This window comes from Chinchilla lanigera, unplaced genomic scaffold, assembly GCF_000276665.1.
Source record: "Chinchilla lanigera isolate Chin_1 unplaced genomic scaffold, ChiLan1.0 scaffold00014, whole genome shotgun sequence".
NCBI lineage: Eukaryota > Metazoa > Chordata > Mammalia > Rodentia > Chinchillidae > Chinchilla > Chinchilla lanigera.
In genome coordinates, this window is record NW_004955415.1 from 15,223,540 (window position 1) to 15,250,853 (window position 27,314).

The following is a 27,314-nucleotide window of genomic DNA, read 5'->3' on the forward strand; positions in this document are numbered from 1 at the left end:
TGTCTCACTAGTGTAAGAACCTGAAAGAGTAAATAAAAACTTGGAGGTATGATAGACATTGTGAAATGAAAGGAAAATGCTCAAGGGTATAGGGAAAGTGGAATGTGGAAAAAGAAGGGAAAGAAGGGGAAGTTTTGTATGTATGTATATACAGGGTAGTTAACATAGTTGATCTACTGTCTTCTGTTTCTTTGCTGAAAGAAACAGCTAATGAGTCCTTGATTGATCAATATTGCAGGTCTCTTTGTTTTCATGAAAAACCACTTTGAAGGGGCTGGGGATTTAGCTCAGCGGCAAAGCGCCTGCCTGGCAAGTGCAAGGTCATGAGTTTGGTTCCCAGTACCGGAGGGGGGAAGAAAAAAAAAAAAAAAACCACTTTGAAGATATCAATATGTAATACAATAAGCATTGTTAATTTCCTACCACTTTGTTTGTAACACTGCATTGTTTGTATTGTTGTTTTGCTATTTTGTAAATGGTTGTCTGTCTGTTAATGTTTTCCTCCTTTTATTTGTAAAAGAAAAGAAAGAAAAAAGGAATTCATTAGCATTATTTTTTAAAAAAGAATGATTGTGTGACCCAAAGCTGGCCACTAAGATAGATACTATCCATAGATCTGAGAGAGTTTCTCACTCTTAAAAGGATCACGAAAGAAGCAGCCTTCTCTTCCTTCTCCAGATCTTGTTGTAGCTGGGTAATGATGTCTGAAGCTGCTGACGTTCTTTGGAACCCCAGGAGGCCAAATGGAGATCAGGTAAGGACCAGTTCCTTGGTGATAACCTTGAGGCCCTCCTTATGCCATGCATGGACCCGCCCATGGCCTCCCTGGTACATTAAGTAACAAGTTTCCTTGTGTTTCAATCCACTTGAAGCAGGTGTCTCTGTCACACTCTAATTGGCACAGTCTGCCTATTACTTTCTCACTACCAGTTTCAATGACTGTTGCTTTACATTATTTCGACAGGAGTGCTCTTGACTGGGGTGAGGAGATAATTCCTTAACTTCCTTGATTTCTTCCTTAAGCAACTTAAGTAGATGATTTCACAGTTTTAGTCATCTAAATTTCTTAAACAAATTTCACCTGAATGACTGTCAATTTCCTGAAGAACAAATATACTTTTATCTTTATATATATATATATATATATATATATATATATATATATATAAACTTCTATGTAAGTCTTATCCACTTTTCTTCTTTTTGTCATTTTTATTGTAGGAATTTTAGACTACATTTCCAGTAGCTGTCCCGTTTTGATTCTTTTCAAAGAAATCTTCCTGAGACTTATTATCTATTAATTTTTATGCTGCAGATTCATTTAGTTTTTGCTTTTTAAAATTTCATTTCCTTCTCCTTCCTTGAATGCTTATTCTTTTCCCCATTTTTAGGTAAAGTAATATCTTTTATTGCTTTTACTTAAGAAGATAAATTTCATACTCATGTTGAGAGCAACTTAATGCATATCCCCTAATTTTAAAAATTAAACATCCTGCTTCTCATTACTTTATAATTAGCTATTTTCATACTCTTGATTGCCTCCTTAATACAATAATTATTCAAAATACACATAAAATTTTAGAAATCTGCTATTATTAATGTCTAATGCTATACTTTCTTTGAAAATATGGATTGCATTGCTCATCTTTCTGACTTAGATTTTTAAAATTTTCCTTATGGCTATTTTGGATTAAAATACTTTTTAAATCCTGTTATCATTTAATAAGGAGGTGCATTTTGCAATGCAAATACAATATATAAACAAATGGTAATTTTATAAAAAAATTTTGAAACCATCATCAATTCTAATTTACTAAGCAGATGATTCCAATCATTTATGTCATTATTTTAGGATTTTTATGATGGCCAGTATGAAAATTTGAGGAAATTGTATCAGGGCATTCCAGGAGGTAAAACACATAATAGGGCATAACAGTAGCAGAGTGAATGCTCGAGAACATGGATTTGTTGTAGGAGAAATCTGTGGGTGGAAGGAGGCTGTTGTGATGGTAGAAGAACACAAAATCTTATGACTAATCTTTGTTGAACTATCCTGCTGGGAGCACAGAGCAGCTGCTCAATAACTGTCTCTTCCATAAAAAATGGCTTTCCCCTCCAAAATGCTGGGTTGAAATATGGGTGCAGCAAAGGCAGTGAAGCCAAAGGAGAGGCACAGTAGGTAAGATGCCTTTGGGAACATCTTGAATGGCTTCTGAGTTGCTGCTGTACATTATATGAGAGGGTATGAAAATTGCTTTATATCCCTGCGTATATAGAAATGTTTTACTTGAGTTCTTCAAACTCATTTTCTCCCTCAAGACTCCAAAATGGGATATTGCTTTTGGGATTTTTGCTTTTGTTTTTGGTTGCGTGATGCCCTCCAGCATGGTGGGACTCTGCCACCAAGAAGACCATCACTGGCTGTGGCTCTTTGACCTTGGACCTCCAGAATGATCAGCCAATATAAACCTCTTCTTTATAGCTTATGTCTTGGTTACTTTTCTCTCGTTGCTGAGACAAAATACCCAACGCCCAAAATGAAGGAAGGAAAGGTTTATTTGGCTCACAGTTTGTGGAGGTTTCAGTCCATACTTGGTTGGCTCCGAGGCAGAAGACAGCAAAACAACAAGAGCAAAGGGGGCAATGGCAGCTGAACAGCAACGCAGCCAGAGCAAAAGGGAGGAATGGCGGCAAGCAGCTTCTTTCTCTGCCTTACTTTGTAAACAGGCTACCCCCACCTAAGGGGCATGTAGCTCTCACATAATCTCCATGCCCTCCTCTTCCACGGGCTCAGGGTGTATACCAAGTAAGCACCCTGGCTTCCTGCTGAGTCACTTAGCCAAACCTCTAGACTCCCCAAGTTGACACAATGTATCAACCATAACAGCTTACCTGTTCTCTGGTATTAGAAACAGAAAATGGACTAGCTCTAGGCATGTGCTCTACATCTACAACCAGAGTTCCCAGTGCAGAACATTCCATCTCCCCACTGTGGGCATTCACTCCCTTCCCATCCTGTATCTCCACCCCATTTCCCTGCTGGTGTTCTCTGCACCTTCTGAATTCACTGCTTGCACTTGAAACCTTTTCTCAAAATATTCTTCTGGAAAAAGCCAAATTAAGACAAGTAATATTTTTTACTATTTGTTTTAGCATCATCAATCTTTGTAAACAAGCATTGGTGCAAGTGGAAGACAGGAAATGTCCAAGTTAAGAAGCCAGGCTTGGCTGGCTCCAGAGTATCTGAAGACGTCACACAAATCATTTATCATACTCTGCTTGATCTGACTACAGAAGTGTGTTTCAGCAAATACTTAAAGCATGGAGGGGCTATTGCTCAGTTCAAGCCCTGATCTGTAGTCTGCTGGCTGTTCTGAGATCAATGAGTACACACAATATTAAATTACAACCCCTCCTGCAGGTGTAGTTTGGAGGTGCTTTTCCTGGGCCAACTGATTAAGAAGACAGGGCTAGGTGAACTGGCAGAATCTGGTCATGGGCACAAAGATATGTTTGTTCCTAGCACAATCTTGGCTCTATTCAGGGAGGCAGGAACTAGATTACAAGTAATATGTTGATTATAATAGTAACACCAACAATAATAATAATGATCAGAAGTGGTACAGTAGTTCTTTGATCCTCCCCCAGAAACCTTTACCTGAGAGTTTCATCTTTGCTGTGTGCTTCTCTTCTGAAATCCCACACTGCTCTCTCTCATATCATAGCCCTTGACACATTAAGTTGTGATGAATATTTTGTTTATCTACCTCCCAAGCAGAGAGTGTAATGATTAATGATTCATTCACTGAAAGCATTAATTTTATCTTTCACTGCTGTATCCTTGGCATAGAACATGACATTTACAGGCATAAACACAAATAAATAGAAAACTGTCACATTTATAAGCAATAAGAAGAGACCCCCTAGACAAGAAGTGGCAAATATTTGGATATCAATACAGAAAAGTTTCTTTAAGTCTCATGATTAAAAACAAAATCTATAATCAATAAAAGTTAAAATTTTGTGAATGTCACATTTCATATTCAGAGAAATTACCATTCATGTGGAAAGACAAGGCCAATTTTAAATGTTAAGAGGCTTGAAAATATGCTTGTCAGAAACCTTGAAAAATGTTTTAACTTCTATGCCAAATAACAGTAAGATGAGGCAAAATATAAGCACATAAAACAATATGATATCATATACAGATTTATAATAAAAACAGATATGTTTAAATGTTATTGTAATCCTAGTTTATAAAACAGAATAAAGACAGCTTTGGAATTTTCTACACAGTGGTAAAATACTAATGTTTATGAGATCTAAATCAGGAATAAATGCTGTGATATTTAAAAGTAGTAAAAGATTCTGGATCTAATTAACAGATTAATAAAGGGGAAAATGGAATAATAAAAATACCTGATTGGCCAAAACTAAGGTAAGAAAAGGAAAGAGCAACAAGCTGAGGTAGGCTAATTAGAAAACTAATTGCAGATTTGAATATTTAAACTCAAACATATCATTAAATATTAATATGTAGATTCAACAACCTAATTAAAAGATAAAGATAAAATTAGATGAAAATCTATTTATTGCTTATGAGAAACATATTTAAGTATAAAGATACAGAGAGATTAAAAGGAACAAGAGAATAAAATATAATCATCCATACCATACATAAAAGACAGAGGATATGGGTATGTGATTATTGCATAAGTTAGACTTTAAGAATATTACAGTGATAAAGAGTATTCAGCCAGGCATGGTGGTGCACACCTCTAGTCCTAATACTCAGGAGGCTGAGGCAGAAGGAGTGCCATGAGTTCAAGGTCATGTGGGTTATAAAATAAGTTCAATGCCTGGCTGAACTACATAGCAAGACCATGCCTCAAAAAAGGAAGAGGAAAGAATGAAAGGAAGAAAGGAAGGAAGGAAAGAAGGAAGGAAGAAACAAACAAACAAACAAACAAACAAACAAAAAAAACAAAAAAAGAAAGAAGAAAGAGAAACGAAGAAAGAGAAATGAATATTTCATTATGATAAGAATGATAGGAGTCAATCTAATGGGGCTATAAAATAATTTTAAAGTTCTATATACCCAATAACACAGCTTCAAAATATCTAAAGCAAATATTGACCACACTAAAAGAAGAAATGACAAATCCATAATTATGTGGGAAATTTTAGCACAACACTGCATTCCACAGCTGCTAATATATATTCCTTTTTAAGCGTTCATGGAATATTTGTCAAAACTGACTATATTTAGGGATATAAAACAATTTTCAACAAAATTCAAAGTACAAATATCTTTAAAAAGTATGGTCCCTAAGTACAGAGAAATCAAGCCAAAAAAACAATAATATTCAGACATTTGGTTGTGAAGTGGAAGATGGAGAAACTGTGGGACCAAGTGGCTAAAGCAGACCATAGAAGAGTTATAAGGGAAAACAACAGCTTTTCACAAATAGAAGTCCAAGAGCTCTGCCCTACAGACTGGAACACTGTGAATCTGGAAGTAAGGGACATAGCAGAGGATGGAGCTGAAAGCACCAAAAGCAGACTTAATCAACTTACAATTTTGTAGTGGACTAGTCACCTTTGAGAAATACTAGATGTGCCTCCTCTGCATTATTGAAACTACTATCCGTAAGTTCTCTTTCCACCATAAAGCAAATCTTTGGTCTATTCAATATCTGTTTGCCAAATGGAAAACACCATAACATTGGAATCCTCCTAATTTTCCAAGCTTATCCCTGGTGAATATTTCTGACATCACCAGTATGCAGTCTTGTAGGCCACTTGATTTTAGGCTTCTAAAAAAATTAATACATCTTCCTAATGTGAAACAGTCAATAAGGAGCTTAAGAACCAATTGTTATTTGAGTTTTTGAGAAATTTCATAATAGTTCTGTATTGGTCACCTTTTACATTTTGGGCACCAAATACCTGACACCCACTACCCTAACCCTCCAAGGAAAGAACATCATGGTAGAAGAGCATAGTAGGGCAAAGCTCTGCCTCATGGTAGCCAGAAAGCAGAGCACAGGGAGACAGTGCCAGTGAAAGATATGGCATGGTCCAAACTGGCCAAAGACATGGTCTCAGTGACCCCCCCGGCCCCAGAGGCCCCATCTTGTGACAGACCTTCATCTGCAACTATCAGTGTATTAATTCACTGATAAATACAGCACTCCCATGATCCAATTCTGCTCCAAGAGCTTTTTAAGCCAGTTAAATTGGCAATTAAGCTTTACTATAACATTCCACCCCTTGTTAACTTGACACATTCCTCTATGCCAAACTTAACCTCCAAATACAGATGATAATAAGTTCATATTTCTGCCTGATATGATGCAACCTTCATACAATCAAAACTGCATTAATCCCTTCCCCCCAAATCCCAGCAGTCCCAGCATTGCTCAAGTGTCTAAGTCCAAAGTCTTCTCTGAGACTCAAGGCGAACTATTAGCTGTGAATCCTTTTAAAAAATCAGAAACAGATTATGTATTCCCAAGGTACAACAGCGCAGAGCAAATACTCCTGGTTCAAATGGAGGAATAAAAGGTTAGAAAGGATCAGACCAAAGTAAAGTCAAACTGCAGCAAGGCAAACATTAAGTTTTATAGCTCCATATACGGCATCAAGGCCATATGGTGCAAAATGTGAGTTCCAGAGGACTGAGGAGGTTGGCCCCATTAACCTTGCAGCATGTAGCCCACACAGCCTTTCTCCTGGGCTGGCTCTGCTCACTGCCTGTGTCTTTCCTTGGCAGACCTTCCATGTTCCTGACATATCTAACTTCAGGGGTCTCCACTGTACATGTGGCTACATTCCAACATCATCATACATCTCCTTCTCAGGGGCACATGGCCTTCTTCCCAAAGGAAGATTTTAACTCTTCTTTTGAAATATGGGTGAAAGCCTCACTGACTGTACAGCTCTTACATTCATTCAGCATGCCTGAAAAACTAGCAGCGTGTAGATGACACCAAGGTCTACTGCCAACTCAAGCAGTAACCAAGCCCTTGTGGACCATGGCTGTAGTAGACTTTGAGTGTCTGGATGACTGATCACGACTAAATGAATCCCTGGGAACCAGTTCCCCCAGCAGCTCTTCTCAGGTAGGGAGCCAAGGGACTATTTTGTCAAATGAAATATTTACTTTTGAACATTTGAGCCTGTGATAGGTGGGGTCTTGCTGATTCTGGAAATCTCTTCATGGCCTCTTTCTTCTTGTCCTGGTACAGAGTACTCAGTTTCTTCTTAATGGCACTAATCACCTCAGTAACCAGACTTCCTTTGGCCCTAGCTTTATGTATGATTTATTTCTGGCCAATAATTTAAGTTTTTCTTATCATTCTATTCTGCTCTTTTGCTCCTGATTCTCACTACAAATCTGGCTAAAAGGAGCAAGCAGTACCTATGTCACAACCTGAATCTTAGAGTGCCTTGAAATTTCCTCTGCCAGATCATTTAGTTTACCATGTTTAAATTAAGCCTCACACAAAGTCTTAGGACATAGACAAAACATGGATTTTTTTTTTTTGGTTTTTTATTAGAGTGTATCATGTATGGTCTCTAGTCCAGGTCCCATTGGAGTCCTCCTTCTCTGCTGAAGCCTCATGAGCTTGGCCTTACTGGCCAAATTCTCATCAGTATTCTGCTCTGAGCTCCAACCAGAATCATCTATCAGGCTCTTCTTACAGCACCGTAGGCTTCCTCTAACCTGTTTCTCCTAATGTTTCCAAACTCCTCCTGCAAGCCAGTTCCAAGGACTTCTAAACCACATGGCCAGCAACACCTACACTTCTTTGACAACAATTTTCTTTATTGATTAGCTTTCTCATAAGTGCAGGTCAAAATGCTAATAACTTATACTAGTCAGCTTTGAATTGCTGAAACAAAATATCTATACCTGCAACTTTTTAAAAAATTGGTGTACATTTGTGATACATGAGTTACTTTTGTTTGGGGCACTTGGTATATGTACATATCATATCTTCACCATTTTCAGTCTCTTCATTCTCCCTCCCCCTGCTCCTTTCCCAGATCCCTTTGTCCACCTCCAAAAACTCCCTACCATTTCTCCTTTAAGTTACTCTTTAACTTCTACTTGGGTTTTCTCATATAAAAGAAACCCTGTCATATTTCACTTTCTGTGTCTGATTTACTTCATTTAGTATGGTCCCAAGATGCACCATTTTCCAGCAAAGAGTATGAGTTTATTTTTTATGGCTGAATAATTTTCTTCACCCCTTCATCTGTTGATGAGTGTCCAGGCTGTTTCCAAGGTTTAGCCATTGTGAATTATTTCACAATAAACATAGATATTCATGTATCCCTATAGCATGATAACTTTTACTCTTTCAAGAATATGTCCAGTACAGGTATAACTGGGGTCAAGTGGAATTTCTATTTTTAGTATTCTGAAGATCTTTCAGTACTTGTTTCCACAGTGGTTATATTAGTTTACATTCTTATTAACAGCGTAGAAGTGTTCATTTCCCTCCACACCTTTACCAGCATTTGTTGGGGTTTTTCTGAGTTCTTAATTATAGATATTCTGATTGTAGTAAGATGGAATCTCAGATGTTCAATGATTTTTATGTATTTATTGGCTATTTGTATTTCTTTTTTTTTTTTTTTTAGTAGTGTCTATCTAATTCATCTGCTCCCTCCCCTTTCTTTTTTGGTTGGATCATTTGTTTTGGGAGAGTAAATGTTTCAGAGTTCTATAAATATTCTAGATATTAACCCTTTATCAGAAGAATAGTTGACAAATTTTTTTTCCATTCTATAGATTGTCTCTTCACTCGGTTGATTGTTTCATTTCCTGTGCAGAAGCTTTAAAATTTGATGTAATACCATCTGTTGATTCTTAGTACTATTTCTTGTGCTAAGTTCTGTTGAGAAAGTCCTTGCCTTCATCTATGGCTTCAGATGTTTCACCTATGTTTTCTTCCATTAGTTTTAAATATTCTGCTTTTATATCTAACTGACATCCACAATGTAAAGGAGGAGAGGTATATTTTTCACTCAGTGGTTTCAGTCCATGGCTGGCTGGCTTCAATGCATGAACATCACTGCAGATAGGTGTGGTGGAGCAAAACTTCTCACCTCATGGCCTATGGAAGCAAAGCACAAGGAAGAGTCCTGGGAGAGATGTATCCTCCAGTGATTTACCTCCCCAAATTAGACCCTGCTTCCTACTAGCACATGTAGCCATGAACAACAGTGGATCAATCTACTGATGAGTACAGTGCCCCATGATCCAATCACCTCTCCAGTCAATCTCTTAATCTAGTTAAACTGACACTTTAGCTTAACTGTCATAAATTCTTTTGGTGTAATCAAGAAATCAGACAATCACATTACATGGAGGTTTCCTTGCTTTTCAAAGGTGCTTGAAAGATCACCCACTGTTCTGGGAAATTTTTCATCCCAAATCAGAAAGGCTTTAGATAGTCCAGTCACAATGACTCCATTGGGTTGCCCAGAGGCAATGGGTCTTAAAGTTAATGAGGATGCTAGGGGATTGTAGGGACTGCCACATTACCAAATAGCCTGATAGAAATACTTTGATTAGCAATTACTGAATTATTTTAGCCTGCTTTCGTTCAAGTGTGTTTCCTTCGATAAATTCCACCAAACGAATGAATGTGTTCCTTTGGGGGGCACACAAAGGAAGAGTTAAGAATATGGCCCCTGGCCCTGAGGTGCCCAAGGCCAGGAGGCCATACTCAGGGTTCTGACCTCTGTACTCCCTTCTCCCACAAGACTGGTCTCTCATATAAGACCACTATTCTTCTTCATAAAACTGTGTATTCCCCAGCCACATTTGCTCCAGAAGAGGTAGCGATCTTTCAAATGAGTGAGTATTTGAGATGACCAAGTCCTCACCTCCTTCATTTAACAACTCACTCCACCAACTTCCTGCACCATAAATGTGCCAAAATTCAGCACATGTGAAAGCACTTGATTGCCAACTGAACTAACAAGGAATTTTGGTTTTACTTACTGATAGGATTGTCTACACTATGGCCAGCTAGCTACCTTGTTTTTAGCACCTACTTGACTTTTATACTGGGAACAGTTGACACTGACAGAAAGTGATCAAACAGTAGGTAGTTGGTCAACAATCATATTGAGGACAGGGTTTTGTTACCTCCATGAGTCCACAGACTTCAGTGAGTTTGGACATTTCAGAGCACAGCATTCTCATTGTTAGGAATTACTTTCCCTCCTTCCTCTGGCACAGTGCTGGGCTCTTCACTCAGTCCTTAATCCAAATTCCAGACAACCCAAAACTTTGCCTAGTATCCCAGGTTTTGTTCTGCCAAACACAAGGGAGGAAAGAGGAGAAGATGTAGAGGTGAAATCCTCTGTTCCTGAGTCCTAAATAAATGCAACATTTTTGCATATCTCATCAAATTTCAGTATAATAAGATCAATGCAGCTTCATTGAAGATAACAATATGTAATATAACAACTACTGTTAATTCCCATCATTTGTTCTGAAAATGTGTATCATTTTTATTGTTTTTGTCTATGTTGTTGGTATTTTGCTATTGTTCTTTTATATTATTCTCTTAAAAAAAATCAATGCAATAATCCACATTCCACTCCCTGAAGCACTGAAACTCCAGCAGAAAAGACCAAAAAAAGGCAAAGAAAAGAATATAAAAAATGTTGGGAATGAGAGATGATTAGTAACTACAATGCACAGGGTTAAAAGCTGGCTTTATTTGCCTAGCGAAACAGAATCGTTTTCAAAATTCACATTTAGTTAGGCATGATTTATCTTTAGCCAATCTAATTAAAAGCCACATTCCAGAGCTTTCCTCCAGAGTGATTTAAGTGCTCAAACCTTCTGATGGCAACCACAATGCACTCAGTTTTCAAGTAGCATAATTAAAACAAGATGCCAGTTGAAGGCTTTGGAGTGCCTTAGAATAGAAACTGACTTCTCATCAAAAGATGTACACAAAGGTATAGTGTTTCAGGAGGCAGGAAGAGAAATTTAGATAACTGTCCTATTCTTGGCTGTGCCTCTAATTTACCTAGGACTGCATGCCAGTCACTTAACCCTTAGGCCCTCCTCTATGATCTCATCTCTAAAAATATGGGGAGTACCACTCCTTCCTACCTAAAGCAGTATTGCAAGAATCAAAGGAGAGATAACACATCTGGAAATGCAACAGAAATGAAATAACACATTTAGTGAACATAGGGTATTATAATTACTAATGTTGGTTATTAATGATTTATTGGGAATGATGACATTTGTAAAAATGTTGCTGGGATATCACGGTAGAGTATATAGAAATGAGCCAGGCTTGGTACCTACTGAATTCTAAGATGGGATGAAATATCAGTATTTTACTGACAGTAAATAGTAAAAGTGTCATAGAGATTTGGGCAGGATAAACCAGCAGGAAAGGTTGTTTTGCTCCCTGTGAACGTAACTTTGTAACCAGGACCACACGGGAGAGTCAAGGGGCAGATGACCATGGGGACTTTTGAGGCTGGAGGAAGAGGGAGGAAAGGGAGAAAGTGAATTATGGATAATTCTCAGCCTCCTAAAGGATAAGAGCTAGGCCCCATTAAGGAAGGCATGGAAAAAGCAAAGGGGCGTTCCATTTTTATGTGGGGATTGTGGTGAAATAATGAAAGATTAATCAGTTTCTATTTCGTTCCTTTATCAAACAAGTGTTCCTTAACCTTCTAGGATCATGGGCCCTTTGAAATCTCACAAAAGCCACAGACCCTTCATGCTAAGGGCAGAAGGACCACCTATACAAGTCTATGTAGTTCTGTGCCTGGCAGCTCAGGTGTGGAATGCTGGTTTAGAAACCTGGGACTGGTCTTTAAACTCACAAAAGAGTTTACTCACAAAACTCACAGAACTCACTGTCTATTCCTGCTTGTCTTTCTAATATCTCATCAGCAGGATTTTTGAGCTGCTCATGGAAGTAACTTTTAATGAAGGAAACAATCTAAGATGTTCCATGGTTTGGTCAGTATTATGGTTTGTGTCTGGATGTCCCCTGAAAGCCTCATGCAGGCTTGGGGAGGGCTTCTAGAATTAATGATTAATTCATAGTCCAATGCTGGGATTATGGGTTGTGAGTGCTACACCTGCCCCTGGGGTGGGTAGTTTGCAGGCAATGTAAGGGGGGAAAGAGGCTGCTTGCTGCTGTGGCTTCCCCTTTTGTGCTCTTGTTGCTTTTGCTATTTTCCACTGCCATAAACTGTTGCCCTCTGCCTTGGAGCCAGCCAAGTATGGACTGAAACCTTCACAGTGAGCTAAATAAACCTTTCTTTCCTTAATTTTGGGTATTGGGTATTTTGTCTCAACAATGAGAGAAAAGTAAAGACAGTGACACTAATTACATCCACCAAGGCAAGACTAGCCTTATTGTTTGTTTCTAAAGAGGCCAATGATCTGAATGCACCAGAAGCCTTCAAGTTTCTAAGCATGTCCACAACTAGCCCCCAGTTTGACGAAAATGAAAACTCTACCCTCTCGTGCAGATTCCTATATGTACTAAACCATCTTCAAATTCAGGTTCCAGAAAAGATTCACCTATGGCACTTCTGGGCTCTTCCTCACTCTCAGTCCCAACCAAGGATCCAAGTGAGCATAGGACTGGAGGAACCAAGTCCCACAGGAGACACTTCATCATTATTTTTATGACTAGGTCTTTGCATGGGCTGCCTCTCTTTTACTGGAAATGTTGCCTTGCCTTCTGTGAGCATGTGATAAAATAGGTGAAGGGATAATTCAACGTGAATAACTCAAAATCATAAAATTTTAGCATTGGTCTACCCCTGAAGCATCATCCACTCTAACTTTCTAGCACTAATACCAATATGGAAAGTAATGAATAGTGGTGATAACATTAATACTAATATTCACCAGTAACATCATTACTAATACAAGAAATCATGTTTCCTTGAAAAATGTTCTGGCCTATCTACATTTTTTTGCAGAATGATAACTTCCTGCATATACATAATGCACAGAGTTAGACAAAGAAATAAAGATAGGAATTAAGTTGCTTACTTTGACCTTAAGAATCACTATATCTTTCACTCCTGTATGACCTTGAAGAACAGACAGACAAGAATCCCAGGTAATTTAGAATACATGTGTGCATGCATGTGTACACATGCACACATACACACACATACACACGCACACACACACACATACACATTTGTGATCTGGAAAGTCAGACAAAAGCTGTTTATGTGCTAACACAGCCCAGGAAGAATGGAGAAGAGTTTTTGTGAAAGCTTTGTTTTGTAGTCAAAAGAATGAAATGAGATTCACCTTTTACATATGACTTTGCATGCTGCAAAAGTCTCACATCCTTCAGAAAAGATTTGATAGTCGCTCAGTGAAACACTTGTCCACAGCAAGGTGAACGAATACTCAGATTAGTTTCCCAGAATCCTCCTGCACACCATCACTACAACTTGCTAACTCCTCAGGGATTTCAAAGACAATTGTTGGCTTCTTCCTTCACCCCAGAAGGTTAGCAGGCTTCACTCCATGTCTGTACCCCAGGGCTCTTCTTGAGGACACTGGGATTCATACTACTCCCTAATATCCACTTTAAAGACATCTCCCTGCAGGACTGGATGCCACCACCAGGCCCTTTATTAATTAGACTCTGCCTAAGCCAGCATAAATGTGGGACAAGCCATTCACTTCTTAGCTCATATTTTTTTTACTATAGACAAAGTACCTGAAAATGACTCAGACATCACATTATTGTCAAGGTTCTCATGTAAAAGGCTGCCACAGTCTTCCTCGATGTCACTTTATGAAAGATGGCAGAAAACTATCTCATCAGCATAAGGTGTGCATGGATATGCATGAAAATGTCTGGAGATTGTTTCTGTTGGAGAGGCATGATTTTCCATAAAGGAATAGTCTAAAGCAAGGGGAAAACTTATGAATGTAAGTCATGTGGAGACAGTGTTTTTGCTCCCTTATATTTTACCTGATGCTTTACTATGCTACCCTCAGTGTGTTTTGCCCATGCATTAGTATTTCCAGGGCTGTCCCCTGACATGGCCTCACTTTTTCCTCCCACCACTTGTGAGGCCACCACTCTTTTCCATGTTAAGAATGAAATATCTCAGAAAGTAGCACCATGGCTGACACTGCTCACAGTTTTAAAAAATCCATTTCCCAGCCTCCTTTGCAGTCAGTTGTGGCCATATGACTAAGTCTAGCCAATGGAAGGTAAGTTGAAGCCATGAGTGCTACCTCCAGATCTGCCCCATAAAAATCTCCTATATGTGATTCTTCACCCCCACCCCACTCCTGAAATGTTCGAATCCCTCAGGAAAACTTGGAATCCATTCATGAAACACTGATTCTTAAAGTGATGAAGTGAAGCAGAAACACAAATACAAATAAACACACACACACACCCCTCACTGGTGATCTGGAATCTCCTTGGACTTTTCTATGAATGGGAAACAAATTCCCATATGTTGAGCCATTACATATTTGAATCTTTTTGTTATCTGTTTACCCAAGCCAAACCAGCATACAAAAATGTAGCATGCAATAGAATGCTGCCATATGCAAAGTACTAAAATTGTATGCCATTGGCTTAATTAGGCAGGAATGGTGCGATAGTCTGTGTAGCAGGAAGAAAGACAGAGACAAATGGCAAAATATTCATTAAAATGAAACCCTCAATAATGTGGAAGGCAGATCACATGCATACTGAGCCATGTTTTGAAGCAACTTTGAGGAGATGAGGAGACGTTTTGAAGCAATTTTCAGAGAAATAAGAAACCTAGCCTAATGCACCTAGGATTGTAATGGTAGAATGAGGTCTCCAACTTGCAAGAATGGGCAAGTTCTATGAAAGTCCTAGTACCCCTAAGGACTGCAGTGCACCATGATAGATGGTCAAGGAAGCAGCTCCCACAAGCTCCAGGATAGAATCTTCCAACACCTGAAAGGAGGAGCACATCACTGCTATGAGTGTTTCTCCATTTTCCTCTATCAAATGGGAATGTTCCATGTGGTTTTCTACAGCTTTCCACTGCAGTTCCATTGTATAGTGTGAAGTTTCATTCTTTGCTCAGGTGATATTCATGTGATGGAACAAGGTGGGTTTGTGTCTTAGACCATTTGGGCAGCTGTCACAAAATACCATGCATCAGGGCATTCATTTAAACAGATACTCATTTCTCACAGCTCTGTAGGCTGGAAAGTCCGAGATAGTGGTGCTGGCCGATGTGGTGTCTGATGAGGGCTCTCTTCCTGACTCACTCTGTCCTCATATGGTGAAAGGGTGAGGAGCTTTCAGGTTCTCAGGGACCAGGGCACTAATCCAACTCATAACCACCCCACCCTGATGACCTACTCACCTATCAAAAGCTCCACCTGATACCATCACACTAGTGATCAGGTTTCAACATATGAACTTGATCAGGACACAAACATTCAGTCTACAGCAGTATTTCTGTTTCTGGTTTATCAGTGAAGAAACTAGATGCAGAGAGGTAATGAGCATAGTTGCAATTTTGACCATGCCATACCACTATGCCCTACACTGTCAATCATAAGCAATAAGTCCAAAAAAAGTTTCATTTTGCCAATAATTCTTGGGAAATCCTGTTAGGTGATGCTCCCTAGTAATACTGAAAGGACAGATGGTCATTCTTTTGCCTTATTTCCAAGTTTTGGATAATTTTCCATAACAGCTTTTAATGATCCTGGTGGCTTATTTCTAAAATAAGCAATATAGTTATTGTAAGAGGGAATCTCTATATAAACCATACCTAAATATCTTGCCAGTTCAGTTACAGAGGACTTAAAAAATATAATTTTCAACTAGCAATGCTGACATTCTACACCAAAAGATTCTCTGGATTCAGGCAACAACCCAGTCACATTCTCAGTAATGACAACAAAACATCCAAGTGGCTGGCTGGCTGGCTGGAATTTGGACAACATTCCCTGCATTGATTTGCTGCCAGAAGTTTTAGAATTGTAGTCCAACAGGCAGGTTGTATCCAGAACCCCCAAGCCAATGGCCAATTTGCACAATTCATTTTCCAAATCAATCAATTTGGTGGGAGCAAACCTGACTCAAATTAAATTTCACCTCCGACTCTTGCTTGTGCCTGGGGAAATTATTGCTCTCTTTCTTTCTTACTCTCCCTCAACGGCTGCTGTAAGTACATGACCTAGGACAAACCTAGTTTGAGGAAGCTGTAAAGTTGGTGAGATGTATTTCCTGTGCTTTTCCACTATTTATTTATTTATTGAATATGAAGATACTGGCTCCTGTCCCATATTCTTATGGCAGCTTTATTAAAGAAGTTCAAGTAAATAATACGTCTTTGGGGTTCTGATTTTAATCTCATAATTATCCTTGAACAAGAAACAGATTCTTTTAGCCGAGTAACTCAACCAAACAATAATTAAAGTTGACATGGAACACTTAATTAGAAATAGGGCCTAATATGAAAGGGCAGAAACCCTTTAGAGGGGTTTAATGGAAAGTTAAATTCACTGGGCTTATGATATTAAGTGGTAGTGAGATGTTAATTGCAGTGTGTGAAGCAGACACATAACTGTTCTGCAGTATGCAACTGGGCTACAGGAAATGCATGTCCTTCATACAGTGCGGTATGCTATCACTAGCGTGAAGCCCAACAAAGTTTCATTTCCCTAAATAATACTCTGTAGAGCTTTTAAATGATGCTCCCTCATAGCGTTGAAAGGACACTCATTCTTTTGCCTTGTTTCCAAATTTTGGATAAGTTTTTATAACAACCTCTGATCAAGTCCTTATCTCTGATTTTGAAAATAAGGGATATAATTTTCCCAAGAGGAAATCCTTAGTTATGATATGAATTATACTAAGTGCCAATTAACTAGTCTCCGAGGTTAGACTCCAAAGGTGTAGGCTCATGTTCTACAGAACCAGGTCCTGGTGTGTCCAGGCCTCCTAGGACATCAAGCATGCTACAGGCATCTGACCTCAGCCTCCTTATGGGTAAGGACAGGAGACCTCTGCTTGGCAGAGCCCAGAGGGGCCTCTCTCATTGTCTCCCAGCCTTGAGCTGCCTAGGGTGGAGCCCAAGTCCTGTCCTATGAGAGATCTCCTGACTGCGAGCTCAGAAAATGAGCAAGGTCCCCGCTATCTCCCTGCCAGAGTTCCAGCTTCAAGCTGGCTCAGGAGTGCATTGTCCACCACAAAGCTGTCCTTACCTGAACCAACTCAAACTTCCCAACCTCCCAGCCTTCTTCAGTGCCAGAAAAAGCTTGTGATGATGGGCCCTACACTTAAATTTCTCAAAGTGTTTTCTGTCCTTTCCTCCCCTGTCATCTGCTTCTCCTCCTTTTCTTACATCCATTCCTCCTCCTTCTCTTCCTCTCTACTGCTCCTTTCCCTCCAAGCCTTTCACACTTGACCATGTCTCTCTCTTCATTAGGATAAAACATGAGCCTGTTTCTGCTGTTCTCTCTGCCTCAAACACCATTCCCTCTAAACGTCTCTGGGATAACTCCTACTCTGCCTCAGGTTTCTGCTTAAACCCATCAGAAAGAACTTCCCCCACTGCCTCCACTCCAAATGTAAAAGCAGCTCCCCTTTCTTTCGGTCTCAGAATGCCCTGTTGTCTAAAACTAGAGCAAACACTGTTATGTCTAAACAAATGTGAATCTGTGTGTTTGTTGCTATCTCCAGAGGCCACTTGGATGGCGATTCTGTGACAGCACTATGCTTGCGTTTCCAATGGCACTCAGAGATCTGCACTGACCACTGTACCCAACTATAAAGGCTGATATATTGTGTCAACTTGAGAAGTTTAGAAGTGTAACTCAACAGGGAGCCAGGGTCCTTATTTTGTAAACACCCTGAGCTTGTGGAAGAGGAGGGCACAGAGATGGTGTGGGCGGATAGCTGGCATACCATACAAGAGGAAAAGAGGCTTTCTCTCACTTTTGCTCTTGTTGCTTTGCTGTTTTCTGTGGCCTTGAAGTGTTACCCCTGTCCTAAAAGTCAGCTGAGTACGGACTGAAACTTCCACCAACTGTGAGTTAAGTAAATCTTTCCTTCCTTAATTTTTGGCTTCTGGCATTTTGTCTCAGCAAAGAGAGAAAATTAACCAACACACCAACTCATAGTAGATCCCCCATAAACCCAGAATGGGCGACTCAGCCTTCTTCACCTCCCCAAGCTGAAATCTTTCTTCTAGAATATGACGGATTCTCTGGCAGTAAGAAACGTCTAACTCAGGGAGTCTGGTCCCTGCTTGAGAATCTTGTATGCCATCCACATACCATCTTACAGCTTTCCCTGGTCACCTTGGGGAGCTGCACTCCCCACTGCAGACCTGGGGCACAGCCAGGCACTATGTCTCTTCCGGGCTTGCAGTCAAGGGCTCAGTCCTGCTCCCAGGCAGCCAGTCATGCTTTCCTCACATCTGGGTTCCCAGCGCTCTGCTCTCTTGTTCTTACCTGAGGCAGCGCTGAGTATTCAGGAACCTCTGCGAAGGCCTCCTTAAGTGGGGAGGAGGGATCCCAGAACACACTTTGCCACTCCAATAGTGCCCACCAACCTCGGGGGAGCCCTGTGCCTGGCTCCCTCTCGCGGAGCTGACCCATATTTGCTGCTGCGCTGATCCGCCTGACCCTTGACTGGCACTATTCCGTGGGGGAAAGTGAGACAGGACTGGGCACTTCCTCTGGTTTTAGCCTCAGTTCTACACTATGCAGAAGTGAGGAGGGATTTAACTTTGTCACTGCAGGCTTGGTGCTGTAAGGGGCTAGTATCACACCCAGCAGCCCTGCTTGCTCTCTGCCAGTTCAGCTGAACCCCTGACCTTCCCAAAGGCCTTCTTTCTGCTTTTAAGGTGTTCCAACCCAGCCTCTGTCACCACTAGCACTGTCTCTGGTGTCCATTTGCAATACCTTGAGCTCACCAGGTGCCCTCTGCCACAGAGCTTTCCTCAGTGCACTTCCTGCCACTGTCCCCATGTCTGCCGGTCTCTGGCAGGTCTCAGCTCACATGTCACGCTGCACGGAGCCCTCTTGACTTGGGCAGGTCAGGCCAGTCTTTCCTTTTCTGCTCCCACAGCCCCATGTTCCTTCCTTCCTGGTGCTCACCTTGCCTCTGATTACAGACTCACCATGATGAAGCTTCACTTCTATCTTTTACTGAATTTCTGTGGCAGCTAAGAAAGAGATTTTGAACACTCTTAGATACCCAGTGCCTGGCACAGTCCCTATCTCTCAGGGGCATGACTATTCCCAGTAAATAGTTGTTGAATGAATAAGTTAATAATATTGTTCCACCTTATTTCAAAGCATAATTCCAAGCAATTATATTCAACCATAGAATGCAATTGACATAAGAGATGATGCTCCATCTACAGCCCAGCCCCGGACAGCCCAGGCACAGTGTTCAGGGTAGCATGAGTCAGCGGTGACCAGGAAGAGTGCACAGGAGCCACAGCATGGCCAATAAGTGCTAGTGATTTGTAGGAAGGGCATGATGGGAAGGCTCAAGAACAAATAGACAACCACAGTTAAACCCAGACAAAGGGACAGGTAAAAACCCACTCACACCAAGGGGCTCTTGGGACAGTGTTTCACTGGAACTGACTGCTTGTGTGCAGAGTCCACATCAAGCCAGCCCCAGATGCCTGCAAGTACCTCCCAGAGTTCAGGTACTGTCTTTCCCTTCTTAGTGACTGAGGTTTTTTTGCCAAGTCTTTCCTCTGCCCATGAGCCCTGCAAAGTGGCCATCCTTGCCAGTATCTCTGATGTTCAGTTTGGTCATCTTTGTCTTAGAGGAGGTGGGTGGGAGCCAAGTTCCCTCTCTGGCTCTGAAAGAGCTGGTAACCAATGTGTCTGGAATGGTAGAATCAGCTCAAATTAAGAGCACGTGTGTGTGTGTGTGTGTGTGTGTGTGTGTGTGTGCTCGTGTGCACACGCTGATGTTGCAGCTTTAACCAGCAGACAATATGTAGCTTGCCCTGCTGGGGCTGGAAAGAAGAACTGTCAGGATGAAAACTCTTCACATTTCAGGACAATTGACCCGGCAATTGCAGGACCAGGGCGCTGCCAGATCTCACACCAGGGTTGCAGAGGGGAGGCAAAACACATGTCAGGGCAGGGTACAAACCAGCCTGAGGAAGGAAAGGATGGCAAGTACCAGGCTAAGTCTCAGGAAGAAGACAGGAGCCTGAGGCAGGCCCCCCAGTGAAGAGGCTCTCAGGGCCAGGCCAAGAAAGAAGCTGGTGCCTACACAACACCACAAAGATCAATATTTGGCTCAGAGCATGGTCCAAAATAAGCCTCTGTTCAACATCTGTCAAGTGGCTGCTTCAGGCTACAGGCCAGGGAGCCCACTGTACCCCAGAGGGAGAATGGAGCTGCTTTGAGCCAGGGACTCTGAGGAGGTACTCAACCTTCTGAGGGCCAAATTAAAGGAGCTGGTGTGTCACTTGGGAGTGTGCTAGCCCAGCAGTATCTAGCTAAAGCCTCTCCCCTGCCCACTACCTGCTGTGGTCTTGGGGCACAGCTCTGATGACAGCTTCCCTGAGGCTCTCACATGGATAGGGGTCACAGTCCTCCTTCCCACCACCTTTTTCTCCCCCAAAGTTGGAAGGGTTAGGCCAAAAAAGATCCCACGTTCACGGATTAGAAGAATTAATTTTGTTAAAATTAACACACTATCCTGAGCAACATACCTGAGTTATCCATGGAGGAGTGGTTCTGGGATCACACTGGATTCCAAAATCAAACCCAAATTCCACCACTGACTTGTGGATGCTCAAGTCCCTTATAGGAAATGGTGTAACATTTATACACAACCAAAGCACATCCCCCTCACACTCCAACTCCTCTCTAGTTTATGCAACACCTTGTACAGTGTCAATGCTATGTAAGTTGGTCTTCTCCTGTATTGTTTAGCAGAAAGAATGGCAAGAAAAAAGTCTTTACACACAAAACTCTTTTCAGTACAGATGTAACTTTCCCCCTCAAACATTTTAAGCCAATCCACAGATATGAAACCTATGGATATAGAAAGCTAAGTGTACAGGTTCAATACAATCCCTATCAAAAGTCCAAGACATTTTTCACAGAAATAAAAAAAAAAATCCTAAAATTCATGGAGAACCACAGAAGATTCCTAAACAACCAAATCATTCTTCAAAGAGACAAAACTAGCCTAATCACACTTCCTAATATTAACTCCATTACAAAGCTATAGTAATCAAAAGAGTATGGTATTGGCATTTAAAATGACTATATTAGTCAACTTTGTCACTGGAACAAAAGAGCTGACATATACAATTTAAAAGAGAAAACCTTATTTTGGCTCATGGTTTCAGATGTTCCAGTCTATGGTCAGCTGGCTTCAAGGAAGAAACATCATGGAGGGAGGGCTTGCTGGAGAAAGGCTGATCATTTTATGGCAGCCAGGAAGCAAAGCAAGAGAGGGAGCGCTAAAAAGGAAAGGGTATGGGACAACATATACCTTTCAAAACCGTGATCCCAGTGATTTGTTTCACCCAAATAAACTCTACCTTTTAATAAGCCCATTCAACTAATGAACTCATTAAAGCTTTATCTCCTTGCTGAAGTTAGAGCCCTTGTGATCTAATCACTTTGCCGAATATCCCACCTCTGAACACATGAGTCTGTTGGGGGACATTTTCAACAAACAATATTACAGACACAAACCAAACGAATAGTATTGAAATCCCAGAAAGAATACATAATTTTTTTCAATTGTTATTTAAAAGGCAACCTGTTTAATAAATGGTGCTACTTTATATCCACATAAAAGAAAGATTTCTATCTTACACCACTCACAAAAGTTAACTGAAAATGAATTGAAGACTTAAATGTAAGACTTGAAACTCCCAAATTCTTACAAGAAAACTATCTGAAATTGGCCTAAGTGATGATTTTTTTATATTGCCAGAAGATAAGGCAATAAAAGCAAAAAGGGAAGAGGCACTGCATCTGATAGAAAAAAACTTTTGCAGAACAAAGGAAACAAAACAATGGAAAGGCAATCAATGTCACGGCAGAAAATATTTGCAAACCAAATAACTGACAGGGGTTAATATCCAAAATATATTTTTCAAAAACTCACAATTCAACAGCAATAAGAAAAATGCTGATTTTTAAAATGGGCAAAGAGCTTGAATAGAAATTTCTGCAAAAATGGTGCAGTAATAGGCAACAGGTAAATGAAAAAGTACTCAACATTACTAACCACTAAGGCAATATAGCTTTTGCCAAAAAGATAAGAGGTAAGTGTTGACAAGGCTGTGGAGAAAAGAGACTGCTTGCCCACTGTTGGTGGGAATGTAAATTGTTACAGTCATTATGGGAAACAGTATGGAGGTTTCTCAAAACAATTAAAAATAGAACTACCATATGATCCAGTAATATTACTTCTGGGTTTGTAGCCAAGACTTGAGATCAGTATCTTGAAGAGCTATCTGCACTCCCATGTTCTTGGCACCATTAGTCCCAGCAGACAACACTGGGAAAAATGCAAGCATGTGTCAACAGACTCACGGGTAAAGAAAATGTTCATATATGTATGTATAATACACACACACACACACACACACACACACACACCAGAGAAATATTTTCCTTCCTAAGTTTTAATGCAATCTCAATAAAAAAGTACCAACAAGACAGAAACAAACCTTGCAATTTGCAATAATGCGAAGGCCTCGACAATGTTATGTTAACTGAAATAAGTCAGAAAAAGACAAATACTACATGCTCACACTTCTATGTAGAATCTAAAAAAGCCAGACTCATAGAAACAGAGCTAGAATGGTGGTTGCTGGGTGCTGAGGAGAGGGGAAATGGGAAGATGTTGATTGAAAGTTACAAACTTGCAGTTATGCAATAAATAAGTTGTGGGGATTTAATGTACATCATGGCTAATATAGTATATGTTGTACACCTGAAAATTAAGAGATTATTTCTTAAATATTCTAATCACATCCACACAGGTAACATGTGAAGTGATAGGTTGATTAGCTGGTTTGCAGTAATCATTTCAGTGTGTACATGTAACAAAGCATCACATTGCACATGACTAATATACTCTCTTTTATCAATTTTTCCTTGATAAAATAGAAGATGCTTATAAACCCTAGCTAAATGAGAATAAGTTGAATTGGCAAGGGTTTTTTTTTGTAGTTGTGTGAATTTACCTTGTTTTAGGTGCATTTCATGGAAACATTTTAGCATGAAGGTTTTTTTTTTTTACAAAAAGGCTTTAAATATTTTTAAAAGATTAATTTAATTGACCTTCTCCTAACCCTCAAACTAAAACAGACCATCTCAGCCACTCATCCCCTGGATTTCAGGAGCACACAGCACTGCACCCTATAAGAATGACACTAGAAATCATTTCATGAGCTAGCATGTCTGGAAAACTGCATATGAATGCTGTGTGTGTGTGTGTGTGTGTGTGTGTGTGTGTGCACATGGACATGCATGCACCATGTGTAACAGCATGTACAGTTGCCTCTATATCTAAAGTTTGAAGTGGTTTTCACTTTTTATTTCACATCTTTTCCACTGTCCCAATATCTTTGCAATAAGTGTGATTTTCATAATCATAAAAAACTGATAAAGCTGTTTCCATTTTGAAAAAAGTAGATGGCAACTTCATCACCGACAAAATTATCCTTTGTTTTCATCTCTGAGAGCTGTGTTTATGGAGAGCAGCCAGAGTGACTAAAGCAGTGCCTAAGATCCATAGCTATAGCCAGCTTCCTAAACTCTTCCTGTTTTAGGGTTTTCCCTCAGGTTCTCTGACCTGGTCAGGTGCTCTGTCTGCCCTCTGACTCCATCCCTGCAGTCTTCCCACTACATTTCATGAAATATCAAGGACATCCTACAATTTTAATAACATGTATCTCCTTGGACCTGAGATATTACAAAAAGAGATGCTTACCCTGAAAGCACCAATCCTGCTCCTGAATAAATGGGTAGAGAGATAGTTATTTGCCTCATTCAGTTTTGTGGCCACCAGATGTGACATCAACTCTCAAAGGTCCCCAGTCTTTTCCACTCTGTTTCAAATGAGCAGATCCTAGTAATGATTTTTCCAGGAAAAAATTATCTCCGTGAGCTAAGCTTTAAATTGCCTTATTTCTTTTCTAAGTATAGCTAGCAGGTTCTTGCGATATTTTTGCATTCTAGATTTTTCTGGATTGCATCTCCTAGTTCAGTCCTTCTCGGGATTTTGTGAAAATGCAGGTTCCAATTCCACAGGTCTGAGATAGGTCTAATTCAGGTCTAATTCTGCATTTCTAATGCATACTCAGCTGTGGCCCCAGCTGCTGGTCAGGAGACCCCACTGTGAGTAGAGCCACCATGGCTCACAAAGGCTTACAAAAGATAAATATTGAACCATGTTATATCTGACGACCTGTTTCTTTTCCATCCTGTCAGTTCTTGCAACTCTGTACTATAAGCTGCTCTAAACTGAGCACTTAAATAATGCATTGTTGTCACTTTAAAAGTAAATAAAATGCAAAACTTTAAGTGGTGGGATTATTAATATCTCATCCCTGTTAATTGTCCAATCTCAGTTCTTTCTGAGGATATTTTATGCTATCTGAGACCTATGTGGGACCATGTGGCTGCTACATCAGAGCGGTCTAAGGAGGTTTCCTTCAGAGCTTTATTTGGAGCCTGACATCACTGGGTCAAATTTAAGGCTTACCATTGATGCTCTGTGTGACTCTGAACACACTCCTCAGTTGTGATTCTCAGTTTGCCCATGAGTCATAAGAAGCGACTACAACCTACAGTACACATGGCTGTGATACTTATATGAGATCTTGGCCTGTAGCAGGTTGATCCATATGTGACAGTAAGAAATGCTAATAACTCTTCCGTGCTTCTTTCTTTCTGAAGTCTTTATTTTTTAATGTGGTACTGAGGATTGAATCCAGGGGCCTTTGCATTGAGCTACATCCCCAGGATCATCCCCAGCCCTTTTTTAAGAAAATGTTTTTTTGAGACAGAGTTTTGCTGAGTCACTGAGTTACCCAGGCCAAATTTGAATTTGCACTCCTCCTGCCTCAGCCTCCCAGAGTGCTAAAACTTCAGGTGCTGTTTTGGCTACTTTTCTGATTGCTGAGACAAAATACCCAACACCAAAAGTTAAAGGAGGAAAGGCTAATTTTGGCTCACAGTTTGTAGAGGTTTCAGTTCATAGTTGGCTGGGTCCAAATCAGGGTGGCTGGGAGAGGAGAAATGGTTTGTGGCAGGCAAAAGGCAGCAAGCAGTGAAGTAGTGAAGCAGCAAGCAATAAGTGATAATAGCAGCTTCTTTCTGTTCCTTTTTTATTCTATCTAGGCTATTTGCGCTTAGGGCAGGTAACACACCCAGAACTATGCCAAACCAATCAGCAGACTAATTTAGTAATCACACATCCTTAATCCCAGCATCATGCATTCTACAGCCAGCCACCTCTGAAAAGACCCACCTATGAGAGCGTGAGGCTTTGGGGAAGCATCTAGAAACAAGTCATAATAGGTGCGTGCCATCATGCTGGCTTTTCTGAAATCTTAGTGATTGAGTGAGAATAGTTGTTGACCCTGTGGCTATTTCCAGAATAACTTTCAGACTTGAAGCCTGTCATAGTCACTTTCTTCACTGGTGAGACACAGTATCTGATGCCCACAACCTAAAAGTTTATTTTGGTTCATAGTTTCAGATGTTTCAGTCCACGGCTAGCTGGCTCAAATGCAGAAACAGCATGGTGGAAAGGCCTGTTGCAGAGGAAAACTCCCACATGATGATGGCCTGGAAGCAGAAAGAGAAGGGAGGGGCTAGAGAGGGAGACACACCCTTTCCGATCACACCCTAGTGACCACCTGTTCCAACCAGGCCCTACCTCCTAATAGCATACTCAGCCATGAACTCACCAAAAGATCAATCCATGGATAAGCACAGCACCCTGAGGATCTGCTCACCTTCCAAAAGCCCCACTTCTGAATACATGAGGCTTTGGGGAGACATTCCAGGTCCAAATCATAACACCTCCCCACTGTATGATTTATTTTAAAGAGAACAACCAATAACAAAATAACAACATAAAGACAATAAAAACAATGCAAGATTTCTAAACAAGATAATAGAAATTAACAATGGTTGTTATATTACATATTGTTACCTTCCAAGAAGTTGCTCAGATTACAAGATGTAAGAATGTAATATTGATCAAACAGTTAAAGAGAATAAAAAGTAATTAAAAAACATTAGAAATGATACAGAACTTCACTAAACAAGATGGTAGGAATTCAACAACGGTTGTTATAGTGTATATTGTTGTCTTCAAATTATTTGTTCAGATTACCAGATATAAGCATGCAAAATTTGTCAAGAAGAAAAAAAATTAAGCATTAACTGTTCCTTTCAATAAACCATGTACAATTTAATAGAACAGGAGGTGATTATTTCATTAACAATGCCACTGACCACGGGTGGGGATTGTCTCCAGTTTTGCCTTCTAATTGAATTTCCATCTTGCACCTTTTTGGTACAGAGAAAATATGCAATAACTATTGAATGTAACCACAAAAAAAATTACATACATCAAAAATCATTGTTCAGTTTCACCAACACTTGGGTCTACTACATTCAAATCCTGATGTTAACCTCCTAGAGCTCACGTCAGGCTTCACAAGTTAGAGGCTCTGTCCTCCCCAAGACTCCCCTCACTTCAAACGCTGGCCTCACTTCAGGGAGCTCCAGGCCCACCTGCACTTTGAACTCACTGACTATAAATCTGGGGCTTCTGACAATCTGTTCAGGTTTGAGAGTTCACTAGAAAAACTCACAGAATCAGGAAGTTACTATGTTAATGATCATATTTTTATCATAAAGGAGCAGCCAAAGGAAGAGTCACACAGATTCAAATTGAGAGGATTCAGAGCTTTCCTGCTTCCTCCCCATGAAGTTAGGGTGCGGCCCCCTCCTGCCACATGGGCTGGCTCACCCACTAGGGACCACCACTGAATTCTGAGGTCCAAAATTTTTATTGGAGTGTCCTCATGTAGGTATGATTGACTGAACAATTAGCTTTATCACTGGACACAATTTCCAGCTTTCCACCCTCCCCAGAGATCCTGCTGACCCCAAGTTCTTCTTCCTTTCTTTTTCTCTCTTCATTACTCTCTCTCTTTCTCCTTATCTTCTTTCTTTCTTTCTTTCTTTCTTTCTTTCTTTCTTTCTTTCTTTCTTTCTTTCTTTCTTTCTT

At 40.3% G+C, this 27,314-nt stretch overlaps 1 long non-coding RNA gene across 1 annotated transcript in view; it reads left to right on the forward strand.

Moving 5' to 3' along the window:
* Positions 1–27,314, forward strand: part of LOC102007113 — a 43,184-nt gene that overhangs the window by 13,599 nt on the left and 2,271 nt on the right. Inside the window, exon 2 of the long non-coding RNA XR_001233186.1 lies at positions 679–754. This is a non-coding gene — a long non-coding RNA (uncharacterized LOC102007113). The remainder of the gene's footprint in view (positions 1–678; positions 755–27,314) is intronic.